The sequence below is a fragment of the Carassius auratus genome, unplaced genomic scaffold, assembly GCF_003368295.1.
Source record: "Carassius auratus strain Wakin unplaced genomic scaffold, ASM336829v1 scaf_tig00019316, whole genome shotgun sequence".
NCBI classification, from domain to species: Eukaryota; Metazoa; Chordata; class Actinopteri; order Cypriniformes; family Cyprinidae; genus Carassius; species Carassius auratus.
Window position 1 is genome coordinate 73,074 of NW_020524947.1, and position 8,668 is coordinate 81,741.

At 34.1% G+C, this 8,668-nt stretch overlaps 1 long non-coding RNA gene across 1 annotated transcript; it reads right to left on the bottom strand.

Annotated features, from left to right (window-relative positions):
• Positions 1–246: 246 nt before the first annotated feature.
• LOC113076221 (uncharacterized) lies at positions 247–3,584 on the bottom strand. Its single transcript, XR_003281143.1, has 3 exons — positions 2,422–3,584; positions 2,208–2,293; positions 247–1,881 (listed from the first exon to the last, which is right to left on the bottom strand). It is a non-coding gene; the product is annotated as an uncharacterized LOC113076221 (long non-coding RNA).
• Positions 3,585–8,668: the final 5,084 nt, after the last annotated feature.

An 8,668-nucleotide genomic window follows, 5' to 3' on the forward strand; every position in this document is an offset into this window, starting at 1 on the left:
CAGGGCTCATTAATAATTTATTCCTGGACAGAGAGCAGTCAGAAAGACGAGAGAAGAGCAGGCATTGTGTCCACGGAGCTCACAACGAGCAAATGTATTCTTCTTTAAGACCTTTTAAAAACAAAATTGCATGCAATCTACCCGTTAGAACACACCAAGAGCTAAATTCAGATGTTTCTGAACTGTTTAAAGTAATAACATGATATATTCGCGGCAGCCAACTGTTCGCGAGTTCGCGATGTATTTCTCTTAACACTCTTAAGTCCACATCTCTTAAGTCCACATTTACAGCCTTCACATGAAAACACTGCAGCGAAACGGCACAAAACAATTAGAAGAATATACTATACACATGAAAATGAGTGTTTATATGTGCTTGTGAGATTTCTCTGTCAGGCTCCCACTGAGCAAAAGTACGTCGAAACGACGTCTTTTCGACGTCTTTGACGGACGTTGAAATGACGTCCCCCGAAGAGCCAAAATGAAAGTTTTTATAACGTCTTTTTTCGACGTCTTTTGGACGTCCAATATCGATGTACACAGGATGTCTCTAGGAGGTTAAAATTGAGTTCAGATTTCTAGACAAAATAAACACTCTTAGGCTGAATTCAATTAAATCTCATGTTTATTTCCATGCAATTTATCTTTCTACTTGTAAATAAACTTAAAGAAACAGTGTGTTCACACATACACAAAAACAAAAACAAAACAAAAAAACACATAAAAATAAAATACATTTCACTCATTATACAGTGGATAACAAATAACAACAAAAATTTAGTTTAGTTGGGTCCACACATTATGTTCACCTGTTGGAGCTTCACTTTTTAAGCTTTTTCATTTTTATTTAAACTGCAATTAGCACAAAATTCTTAAATATGGTATTCTTTATTCATGCAATAGTCAAGTGTTTGTGTGCCTAAATATTATCTGCATGCACTATAATAATAATAATAATTAAAAAAAAACACATTATACTACAATTCAAGGGTTTTCGATCTGGGGTTCAGGACCAAAGCAAATGGGTCCACAAAATATTTTATACCATATTTTCCAGACTCCAAGTCATATTTTTGAATCTTCTGAGATGTGCTGAATTATTCCAAAGTAACTTATATAATGCATGTAATGTCAAAAGGCCTAAGCACAACGTAAACATAAAAGTGGGCACTTAAATGTTTCTATAAATATAGTTCTCACCCTCTCAAGTCTGTCTGTACACAGTAGCATTGTCTGTACCTCTGTGTTTTCTACATTTCAGGATGAGGTTCACAGAAACTGAGATGGCAAGTGTTTTTTTTTTTGTTTGTTTCTTTATTTAACAAAAGAAATACTGCTTGTAACTAATGGCACTAGAATTAGTTTATTTTATACATAGGCCTAAATATTTTTATTTTTGTTCTGTTTTGAATAGATGATTTGAAAGTGAGGGAAAATAAAATATTAACAGTCTTTATAGTTTTTACGTTTCTTTACATTTTTATTACATTTTATTTATCAGTATTTAAATTATTTCTGAAATTAATAGCAAAATGTTTCTTATACACCGATAATTTATCTGTTTTTTCCTGACCTGGTGCAACTTAGCCCTATATTGTGCGGTATTGAACAAATGTATTATTTAAAAATTGGGGATCATTTAAAAAAACTAAATGAATAAATAAAAAAATCATATTATGTTCATTATATTCCAACCCACAATAATTTTAAACCTTAAAATCTTGTAATTCTGAGGGTGTCCTTGAAAAATCTTATCTGCAAGGGGTCCCTGGCTCCAAAATGTTGTAAATGTCTTGTGCTAGTGGACAGGCATCCATATACAGCAGAGACTGGTGAGGAGGAACTGTCCTATCGTCACAACATCTGTCTTCACCAACTGCCCTGAAACACAAATTAAATATAAATGATTATCATAAATATAAATATAGCTTCACAATGCTCATTTTGGTGAAGATATGATCAGAAAATTCTGCCAGACTGATTTTTTGTCTTTAGTTAATCATTTCAAAACGTGATTTAAAAAAATTATTCTAAAGTTTAAATTGCCTAATTTCACAGGATCGCGTGAGCATCCAGGATACACCACAAAGGCTGTTTTAATACAAGAACGAACACTTCACACAAGACAAAGTTTTGAAAATCTTACATTATTGTTAATTTAGTGACAGAATGCATTTGTATTTGCCAGTAACGTTACTAAAACTTACCACTAGGTGTCAGTAGTGTTAACGTTACCAGTAGAGTGTGTAGATTATGAATCAGAAGTTAAACTTTTTTTGTTGATGTTCCCGTCCTGAAAAGTAGAAAAAATATATACAAAATAACACAACTGTTGCTTTTATTTGATCAAGAAAAATTATGGTCACCTCTTTTAGTGACCAATTTTAATAACCAAGTTAAAAAGGATCATCATAATTTTACCTCAGACTGTAAATTGAACCACCTAAAATAAACCAACAGGGATAATGTCCAATTATAAAAAGAGGAATTTGAAAATATATAATCTTTCTAATCCAAATAAATAATTTTAAATATTAATCTGAATTGAAATTTAACATTAGATTAATAAAACGACGAATAAAAGCACATTTATGCTTACCTTTGGCTCAGCACCAGTAGTCAGATGACCGTTACTGTTTGAATTTCAAAGTAACATTAACGTTAATTAGCTCCGTCCCGTTGTGAAGGTTGTTCGTTAGTCAGGTATCTCTGTAGGATTATAAAGTGTCCTCAACGTAGAAATAAATAAATTAAAGGATGGCGGTAGTTATATCTTCAGTCTTTTGTAATAAACTGAATTATTCTTCCGTCTTCGTGATTGTTTGCGCCATCACGTTTACTTTTTTTTTTCTGCCATCACGTTTACGTCACTAACGTAACATCACGTCAATGCCTCTCGTGACGAGCATGTTTAAATAGACTGTATTTAATTTCATTTAAATCTATGTATTAAATATTTATTATTTAATATGATATAATATTATTCCAATCTAATTATCTATTTAAATATACTAAACATTAATATTTTAATCCTTTAACTATATTTAAATCTAGATGAAAACTGCTTTTCTGTCAATGCTCCAGTGAAAAATACCACTCAAATAAATAAATAAATTAATTAATTTATCACCTAGATGTTTCAGAAGAGTATAAGCTACATGTGATATTTAAATCAGAAATCAAAGTATTGCTTTGTGTTTATATTAAAAAAACTTATGTCAATTTCCTGAACTTGTTCTGCACGTTCTACAGACGTCCAAGAAAATCCTTAGCCCGACGTTCAAATTTTGAACCTCATATCGACGTCCAAGGGACGTCGTAGTTCGACGTCCAGATATGAACCGGATTTGCATGTCGTGTAAACGTCCAGATATGGTCCAGACCGACCGACGCATTTTAGACTTGATCTGCACGTCGTATAGACGTCTCATGTTTGTTGGGCTGAACGTCTGAGCGTTGCTCAGCGTTGCATGACATGGTAAAGCAGGGAGCTACACTGCGACAAAAATGGTCGCATTTGCATCACTGATTATTTTTGTACCTACTTGTGTGTTATGCTATGATTTAATATGAGTATTTATTAAAACAGAAATGTACGTTTTATCATGTGCTCCGAGCATTCAACACATCAAGTTGGCTTCAGCCCCTCGCTGCGGGAAAGCTGAACTGAGCAGCTGGTGACTCGCGTGTGCAGAGGACAGCAACACTGAACCGATCTCTCGTTCAGGACGTTCACGTTCTCCTGTACCTGAACGAACGAATACAAATCGCAGTTTATATAAACAGAAAAAAAGAGAGAAAAGCGAAAGAGCTCAATTCAGCAGCGCGGTGTTCTGGTGTTCAGGGAGCAAGCAGAGACGCGTCTCAAAGTCTTCTTGCTTTTGTACCGACAACAAATACATACAAAATATGTCGAAATACCCGTGTTGGAAAGTGTGTTCGAAAAAGTATGTGGTTATGTCTTAAGTGAAAGTAAAGAGTTGCAAAAAAATCGGATGTGTATCATTATAATGGATGCGTTTGTCTCTTAAGGTGACCGCGCCTAATTTATTAGCTCTGCTGTCAGTGTCTTTAATGTATGAAAATTAAAGTAAATCAATCACTGCTCTTGACTGAATTACCTTGTAGTACAAGAATTTATCTAAAGTCAATCCAAAAATCAGATAGAATTGTTTTACTAGTGGGTGCAGGCCACTAGTTCATTTATGTAAGTGAGTATGGCAAAATAGTGATCTGTGAAATATTATACCCAAAAATTCTTCATACTGTAGGCTACCAGTGAAATTGATTTAAAAAATGATTATTAGGGACCTGCCCATGTTTTGCTTAAGTGTTTCTTTCTTTAATTGTTAATGCAACCTTTTCACACCACAGACTGAACCAAATTAAGCATTGCTTGCTTGGTAATTGTTCAACAAAGTATTGATAGTTGTGTAAATATTGTCATACTGACAGCTGTCTGAAGTTTTGGTTGATTCCATTACATATCTTTTTATCAAAGTTATTCGAAATTATCAAGATTAATTAATGGGTTATTGTCATATTTTATTACCAGTTTCTAAACTACAACAAATAAACTGTGATAATGTGAGAAATGTTGAAGGTGTCTGAATACATTTTGGTTTGATTGTGTATTTTATTTTACAGTGAAGACTATGCAGTGCTCTTTTTAATTAAAAAAAAAACAAACTTAAAAAAATGGAAATATTATGTAAATAGCACAAATAAATAAATAGAATGAACATACAGTACAAATTAAACAATTTTAAACAGGGCCCACTGTACAACCTGCACCGGGGCCCTTCTAACCCCAGCTACAAGACGGAGCAATGCACTGTGTGTACTTTAAGTAATAGAACAAGGCATGTGGTTTAAAAGATGGCAAGTAAAACAAAAAGCACATCTGTATGCAATACAGTTTCATTATTGTTCATTATTATCCAGTAATTACTATAAATAATTTGGGCGACCAAATTATGTTTTGTGCCAGTAACTGAAAAAGTTAGTAGAACAAGTGCCACTAGTGGAAAAATTTAGTGTAGTTCCCTGTGGTAAAGTCATTTATATATTTTTTAAGAGCTTCTTAAAATAAAATATTACTCCGAATTGCACACAATCCACCCTTTAGAACACAACAAGAGCAAAATACAGGGTTTTTTTGAGCCGTGTATGTGTGCAAAATGCAATATTTGACATTGCGAAGGGAAAAAAAGTCACATGACAGCTGCGTTTCGGGGCGAGATCGGACAAATAAATACACATTTCATTCACACTGACAAGCTAAACCAACATATGTTATTATTATCGGGTCAGATCTCATTAATAAATTATGTCTCTGGCCAAAGAACCGACAGAAAGACGAGAGAGAAATGAGCGCTGCATATCAGCCAGCCCAGTTATATCACTACGAGCTCAGAATAAAAGCATTTTTATATTTTTTTAAGAGCTTTCAAAAATAAGAAATATCACAGCGAGTGCACACAATCCACCCATTAGAACACAATAAGAGCAGAATTATGGTGTTTTTGAGCTGTGTATGTGTGCAAAATGAAATATCAGCGCGATACAGCTTATGAATACTGGAAGGAAAAAAAGTCACGACAGCCTTTTAAATTAAAACAGTGCAGCGAATCAACACAAAACAATTATAAGAATATATTATAGAGATCAAAATGAGTGATTGTGTGATCTTTTTGTCTTAGGTGAAAATAACATCCATCTCTCCAGTTTCAGAGGACAGTGATTCTGGCTTTTCGTCGGTAGATCGGACAAATCAAGTACACGATTATTTCAAAATTCATAATAGCTTGGCGAATATAAACGAAAACAGCCACATGAACATAAACTGTTGAGAAATAAATCGATTATTGAATATGATGGATTGAATATTAAAAGAGACAGCATTTACCAGCTGTTTTCAGTATGTTGTTCACACGATGGCGCCACAGGATAAATACAAAACACTTCAAGATATATTCAGAGACAAAGCAGTTGGAGCAGTATCATGATCAACTTGCAATTTATTTCTCAACAGTTTATGTTCAATAGCCAATTCTGTCGAAGCTATTGTCATAGCCTAGGCTTTTTATTAGAACAGAAGACAGCAAGGGTCCATAGAAAATTGCTTGGTGAATAGAAACGAAAACAGCCATGTGAACATAAACCTTTGATATATAAATCGGAAGTTGATCATGATACCGGATTTGAATATTAAAGTAACTTTATTTATCAGCGGAGCACAGGATTTTGCCTTAGTTTCACTTTTAAATCGGTTAAAAATACAAGTGAATACATAAATTGCCTCTTTTCAAGTAAATTATGAGTCCTTCTTTGAGTACAGTAATGTGTAATAACTTGAGAAATATGTTGTCAGTACTATTAAAATAAGATCAAATTGAATGGTATTTAGGAGATTATAGTTTTTGCATTATTACTATATTGGGCCTTATTGAAGTTTATTAAAAAAATTATGAATATTTATAATTTTTTTATTAGGGAAAAATATGCATGACTTATTTCGCATCCAGCTAGAAAACTCTGTCGTAGCTGTTATCATAGCCTAGGCTTTTTATTAGAAAAGAAAACAGCAAGGGACCATGGAAAATAACTGTTAGAGGTGTATTTTTTATTATTATTTATTTTATTTTTTTGTAGCTGGGCAGCTCAAGTATGTTGGGCGCACAAGTACTGTGGCTCTTTTGCCCCATGGCCAAGCCAACATCAAAGTTAGTTCACTAACTTTTAATTCTAGTTGTAATTGAAATGGCTAAAAAAACATAAATACAATCTCTAAAAGCATGATTACTTGGCTTATCAAGTTTGACCAATAGGTGTCACTGTTATCAAATCAATTTTGTGTACTCTGTGTGACTTGTCAATGACACACACAAAGTTTGGTGTCAATATGCCAAAGCATTGCAGAGATTGTCATTTTGGCATCATGCCTCAAATTCGTGGCTGTGGCATGCGAAAACCGTTTTGTCTATCGACACAAAATCCATAAATTTTGTCAGAACTGTCTGAAGATCATCTGACTAAATTTTGGTGAAAATCAGACCAACGGTTGATGAGGAGTTAAAAAAAGTAGATTTTCAATATAAATCAAAATGGCGGACAGGAAGTTCCAGCTTACTCTGGCATATTTGGTATCTTTGTTGTCGGCATAAGCCATGGAATATTTTGAGACCAGTTTTATTGCAATAGGATAATGCAATAAAAGGTTTTATAAGTGTGTATATATAAGTGCATTTTTATAAGTGTAAAAATTAATAGTTAATGATTGGTTTATTACTCCTGACCAATAGGTGGCGCTGTTACAAAATTGATGTGGCATGGTCAGTGTGAGATGACAATGACACATACAAAGTTCGGTGCAAATATGTCAAAGCTTTGCTGAGATACAGCCTCAAATGCATTTTGGCATCCTTCCAGCAAATTCGTTGATGCGCTAAATGAGAACCGTGCCGTGTATCGACACAAAATCCATAACTTTTTGCCAGTTGGGTCTGAAGATGATCCGCGTAAAATTTGGTGAAAATCTGACTAACGGTCTAGGAGGAGTTTGAAAAAGTACATTTTCAACAAATCAAAATGGCGGACAGGAAGTATGGCCAATTTTGGCATAATTGGTATTGATGTTCTCTGTATGGCCCAAAGAATATAGGGAGACCATTTTGATTTCAATAGTCTAATTCAAAGGTTTCATTATAACTTCTTGAGTACCTTCAGGGCATGGAGCTGAAGATTTTTGTAATTATTTTCGTAACGAAACGATAATGCGTTAAAAAAATAAAGCATTTTAAAACATAATTCAAAATTGCCGACACAGGAAAATTGGATATCATTCGACTCGACATGACACTGAATCTAAAGAGACCAGTTGTGTGATTTATGGCCAAACCATTCAGAAATTATATGCAAAAATATGCATTTTTAATATCTCCTGACCACTAGGTGGTGCTCTGTCAAAACATTGCAGGTAGTCTCAGGTCATGGTTATTAGGACACACACCAAGTTTGGTCTCAATATGCCAAACCGTTGCCGAGATATAGCCTCACGTGCATTTTTTCATGCTTTTCGTCAAATGTGTTCACATGTCATTCGAGAACGGTTGGACGAATCAACTTGAATTCCATAAATTTTTGCTAGCATTGTCTGAAGATGATCTGAGCCAATTTTTGTGAAAATTGAACAAACCGTCTAGGACGAGTTTGAAAAAGTCGATTTTTCATACAATTGAAAATAGCACAAAAAAAAAAAACTAAGCCCATTCCGAGTTCATTGGATTTGGCATGAGCCAATGAATTTTTTTTGAAAAATTGAAAGTAGCGAAAAAACTAAACCTTGCAATTTTTGAATTGTGGGGTTCATTCGACTTGGCATGAGCCAAGGATTCAGAGGAAAAAAGACATTTTATTTTCTGACTTACGGTTCAAAAGTTATTAGCATAGAAACATTGAAACTTTGGACAAGTGGTGGCACTAGAGTTGGAGTTAGAGACTTCAAATTTGCTATGGTTAATGTTGGGACTTCCCTCTATCAGTGTGCTAAATCTCACAACATTTCTGCAATCGGTTCTATGGGCTGCCATAGACTTGCGGAGGAAGAAACGGAAGAAGACATTTACATTTATTCATTTAGCTGACGGTTTTATCCAAAGCGACTTAC